This window comes from Sodiomyces alcalophilus, assembly GCF_042370955.1.
Source record: "Sodiomyces alcalophilus JCM 7366 unplaced genomic scaffold ACRALscaffold_10, whole genome shotgun sequence".
In the NCBI taxonomy this organism is placed as follows: domain Eukaryota; kingdom Fungi; phylum Ascomycota; class Sordariomycetes; order Glomerellales; family Plectosphaerellaceae; genus Sodiomyces; species Sodiomyces alcalophilus.
This window is the reverse complement of record NW_027263541.1, coordinates 1,123,776-1,129,633: the sequence shown is the minus strand read 5'-3', so window position 1 is coordinate 1,129,633 and position 5,858 is coordinate 1,123,776.

Below are 5,858 nucleotides of genomic sequence, written 5' to 3'. Positions count from 1 at the left end.
CGTTATACGGGCTACGGGAGTTACTATTACTATAGTAAAAGTATATTATAGAAGTGCTAAAAAAAGACGGGTTTAAGATAGTGCCGTAAAAGCCCTGCTGCTTTATACGCCGTAGGCTAATCCTGTTTTTCTATATAGATAATATCGTGATCGGCTTTAAGGAAGACTTTAGGGAAAAGATAGAATAGGCTATCGTAAGCTTACAAGAGCACTACGCCCTATAAGGCGGGTAGCCACTATAATGGTTCCTTAGGATTAAGGTTATTCGGGACCGTCTCTTAAGAAGGATATGGTTATTATAACGCGATTATATCGTAAAGGTAGAATATCTATTATTAACGGTATCTAACTATAAACCTATAAGTCCTATAAAGCCTATAAAGCTGCTACCGTACGCTAGGAAGTCTACCACCGTTAAGAGCTATTAACGAAAGATAGGATTAGTTCTATACGCTATAGTGATTACACGCCCCGATATCGCCTTTATAATATTATGACTCTATAGATTTAATATAAATCCGAGCCGTTAGTATTATAAAGTAGCCGACTATTTAATCCGATATCTGCTAGCTATATAAACCTACGCCCTAGAACTAGGTGGTAGCGACTTTATCGAGATATTTACCGACGCGTCCTTTATAGATAACTAAATTAATGATAAAAGCAGTCAGGTATTTATAATACGCCTATTTAGAGGCATAATAGTATAGCGAGCCAATAAGTAAGTAATAGTAACGACGTTAATAATAGAGGCAGAGCTGCTCTCGCTGGTATAAGGTGCGAAGGAAGGGATGTTCACGAAGAGACTATTAGAGGTGATGGGTATAATATTCGACGATCCACGATTAAAGATATAATACGATAATAGCTAAACGATACGCCTATTAACGGCGGAGATCGCTTAATTAAATACGCGATTACGGCACGTTAATATATATAACTGTTAGCTACGAGAGGCGTAGTAGTATAGAAGGATTAAAGTCGGCTATATTATAAGCGCCGATATAATCGCTGATGGATTAACGAAGGCCCTGTCTAGGGAAAAGTTTGTTAGCTTTAGAAAATAGGTGGGAGTGATGGATATACAGGGACGCCTGTATATAAATAAGCTAGAGGAGATCTTACCGGAGTATCTAGAAGAGCTAGAAGAGAAATTCGATAGGAGCTACGTAGACGTTATAGAAGGGGATATATCGATGGAAGACGCCTATGAATAACGTTAACTAAGTAACTGTTATATAGTTGTTTAGTTAGGGGGGTGTGTCGTATAGGCTGGCCTAAAGCAGGTTCGGAGCGGGTTATTCCGGGCCCGGAAATAGGAGTGGATCTGCCGCAGGAATAAGGGCAGGAATTTAGCACTACGATCAGAGATTTCCACAGAGTAAATTTGAATCAACAGATCGACCGCTTATTTACGCAATTAAGTTATACGCTGTTTGCAACATAAAGAGCTGGCCTCTTAGCACGACTCTTAGCGACCGTATTAGGAAGAATAAAGAGCTTTAAACCGTGGTATCGGAACGAACGGTTCGATTCGATTAGCTGTCTTCGGGAGATAAAGGGATTTCGTACGGTCGGAGACAAGGATCTGTGACCGGGGGAGGATAAAGGGATAGCCTAAAAAGGCAGGTGGCCTAAAAAGGCAGGGAGTCTTTTTAGTATTTCGAGTAGAATAAAAGGGTAAACAAGAGTAGATTTCCTTCTTTGCTAACCCGGGCTTATAACCTTTCAATAAATTAGGCTACGAGCAGTAGGCTATACGCGCGGAAGAGAGGAATATTAAGCAAATAACTGTTAAATTCGTAGATCCGTAGGATTACTACTTATTACGCAAACGCGTAGTTATATGTGTGTGAAGAACTAACTTCTGGGATTTCTTTCTGGATCCGGGGCTAGCAAAAGACCCTAAAAGATTAGGTGGCGACTATTACATCAATAGCCTACGCAACGGTTATCACGCCACGTTATTTACTTAAGTAATAACTAAGATATCGTATTTACGATATATAGTATATTTATATTATTATTATTATAATTATTACTTATTATAAGTATAATAATAATATATAGTTTATTATATCTAAACTAAATAGACCTCTACGCAATTAAGTTATTACTAGAATTATATCTAAGACCTTTTAGGAGCTAAATATTACGGCTTACTAAGCTAAGGTAATATCATTATATAAGGGTAAACCGTCCGATTAGGATCGCGGCTATTATTTATATATACCCTATAATTAGGGTTATAAAAGGAAGCGCGGAACTAGTAGTAAACCCTTATTATCCTAAGCACGCGGTTTTTACGGAGACACGCCTACGTCCCCTATTACTATAACCGCGGCTATTACTGCTACTACTGCCTAATGGCGGGATAACCCTAGTAGAACCTCGGAATTCTCGGGCCCTCTGAAATATTATAAGTACGGAGAGGAGGGCTATATTCGACCTTTTTACCCTTATCTACGGAATAGGCGGGCCGGCTAAAGTTTTGCCTTAGTTACTAACCCTAATTCGGAGGCTATAGCCCTTAGTTAACCCACTTTAGGTTAGGTATAGGCCCTACCCTAAGCCCTATAGGGTTAGGCCTAGGATAACACGCTATTAGAGTCGTCCTCTCCTCCTAGTCTAGTAAGGGTAAAGCTAAATATATAACTAAACGGTAGATAGGACCGTTAAGTTATAATTCTAGATAACGCTACTAACTTTAATATTATTAATAAACGCGTAGTGCCCCCCGGTAAAGTAAGGGACTCTCTAGGGAGACCTTATATTTCCATAAACAGACCTTACACGTGACTTCTTCGTGGGATTTTGTGGGCCCATGACAAAGCCGTGAAGCTCCCTAAGTATCCTATATAATTTGTATGTATAGCTTAAGTAGATACCTGTACTTGACATTTCTATTTATAGAGATATTTTTTAGATTATTCCCGCGGTGCCCGGCCATAGTACTTTAGTAGCTAGGTACGATTTCGAATCTACTAGTAAGTATTAAGTACTATTATTCCTGTGCCCCTTTTCTTCCCTGCACCAGATGACTTGAGGGCTAGTTTTAGGCTGCTTATACCTTAAAAAGTCACTGACTTTCGGGAATATCGAGTAGTGGTGTAACAGTATTATAACGTATAACGTACAGTTAGGCGTGTATATAAAAAGAGGTGCGGTACTTGAGCGGCTTTACAGCTTTGTCATGGCCCCATAAAAATGTTACGTGTAAGGTCTGTCTATGGAAATGTGAGGTCTCCCTAGAGGTCTCTAAAGTAATTACCGCACCCCCTAAAGAAGTCAGGTAGTTAAATAAGGAATATATAACCTGGATACTCGGATCGATCTTATTTATAGTTCGGATTACCGATAATTAAAATCGTACACGGATATAGTGTATAGAGTTATATATTATAGATATAAGTAAAGATCGGTTAGAGGTTATCCTTAGGATCCCCTAGTTAACTAAGTATAACCTAATAGTTAACTAAGTAAAGAAGAGTTAGATATTTCGGATTTAGAAAGAGGAGTTAAAGTTTATGGGTTTATAGAAGGAGTTAAAGAGGGCTATAAATAGGGCGAAGGTGACCGTTAGGCTTATTAGGGCCTAGGTGGCGCGGGTTAGCCGTGTCTAAGCTTATATCTCGGAGGATATAACTACGCCTACTCCCTTACCTAAACCATTACCCGAACCCCCGGAGGATCCTTTAGGCCCTTTGCCTATAGATTAAGAAGAGTTATTAGTAGCCGTACTAGAGTAGTATTATAAGTTCTTAGATATATTTAACGTGGAGGAGACTAGTAAGCTACCTAGCTATTATTAGTAGGACCACGGGATTAGGTTAGAGGAAGGGAAGACGCCCCTGTTTAGGCTGATTTATTTATTAGCGGAGGAGGAGTTAATAGCTTTATAGGAGTACCTTTAGGGCGCCCTCGCTAGAGGTTAGATTCGTTATTCTATTAGCCTAACGGGTACTTTTATTCTTTTTATACCGAAGAAGGGTAAGAAGTTAAGACTATATATAGATTATCGGGGGTTAAATAAGGTTACTCGTAAAGACCGTATACCGTTCCTGTTAATACAGGAGATTGTAGACCGGCTTTTATTATTAAAGGTCTTTACTAAGCTAGACCTTAAGGACGCCTATTATTAACTTTATATATAACCCGGCGATAAGTAGAAAATAGCTTTTAGAACTCGCTATAGTTATTTCGAGTACATAATTATACCCTTTAGGCGTACTAATACCCTAGCTAGCTGTTAACGGTATATTAACTAGGCCTTAAATAGATTAGTTAATACGATTTATATAGTTTATCTAGACGATATCTTAATTTATAGTAAGGACCTTAAGGTTTATCGAGTATACGTTAAAGAGGTTTTAGGGAGGTTAAGGGAGTAGTCGTTATACGCGAATCCTAAGAAGTATATATTCGAGACTTAAGAGGTAGAGTTCCTAGGGTTTATTATTAGAGTAGATGGGGTTCGTATAGATTAGTCTAGGGTCGAGACTATCCGTGATTAGTATAGAGGGGTGGATCGGAGACCCAGTACCATATCGTTAAGATATCACGTAACGTTATAGGACGCGCGCATCTTTTTTATTTATCTTATACATTATATATACATAGCGACGCCACCCAGACACAGAGGATGCTTATTATCCTATATAATTATTATCCTTTTAACCCTAAGTTTTGCCACGTTTATTATATTCACTTCGTTTAAGCTATGTTACCCTGATTAGAGCAGCGCGCACCTCCAGAAACCTCTTTTAAAGGTCTCCTTATTATATATATTATTTTGGTTATATACACTTTATAGTCTTAAGCACTCCTATTATCGAAGACTTATCCGAGATTATACTACCTAAGCCGTTCTGTATAGTAACGGCTTCGCCTTTCTTTAATTAATGCTCGGAGGCGGATCTATTCGGTGCCTAGGAAGTCCTAATTATCTAATCAGGGTAACTAAAAGCATTTAAGGGGAGTTCCGGCCTACCTAAACGAACTACACGTTAATTACGGAAATAGAGAAGGAAGTATACGGCTAAGAGGCTAAGATTAAAAATAAAGTATTAATATTTAAAATTAGAACGGAGATTATAATAATAGCCTAGGAAACCTGCCCCTATATAGCCTTAATAAAACCTAAAAACCAGAAAATAGGGACGGATCCTCCCTACTAAAAATAAGATAAGAGCTATAGACGGAGAGATAGGCCCTTACCGCCGATAAGGTAAAGGTGGACGGAAAAGCGAAAGATAGTTAAGAAAAAGGTATAACGAATAGAATAAAGAATAGATTAACTATAAAATAGATTCCGGATATAGTATAGATATAAACACGGAGGGCGCGCTCCCTTACCGGAATAGGAAAAGCTACGGATATAGACTATTAGGGGCTATAGAGCCTAGATATAAAAAAATCCTTTATTATAACCCTCTAAGTATAAAAAAATAAAGGCGTAGGGTTAACCTTACTATAATTAGGGTAATAAAGGCCTATACGAATAGCGGTAAGTCCCTAGCCCCGAGAATCTTAAGAAAATCTAGTTATATAAGGCCCTAACGGTTAGAAGAACCTATTAAAGAGCCCCGAGATACCGCGCCCTTATAGACCCGGCGGTTAGGTAAACCTATTAGTAGATCCCGGATACGACTTAAACTAATCTCCTATAACGGCTAGCGATACCTTATCGTATTCCTTATAGGTATCTCCGTTAGTCTAACCACGATAAGTTCCCTCCTAAGCCTTAGCGGAGAGTACTTATATTATATCCTTTAGGGCCCCTAAGAAAAGGGCTCCTCCTACCCCCTATCGCTAAGTAGAATTATCCTTAGACTTATAGACTTAATACACGACTACTT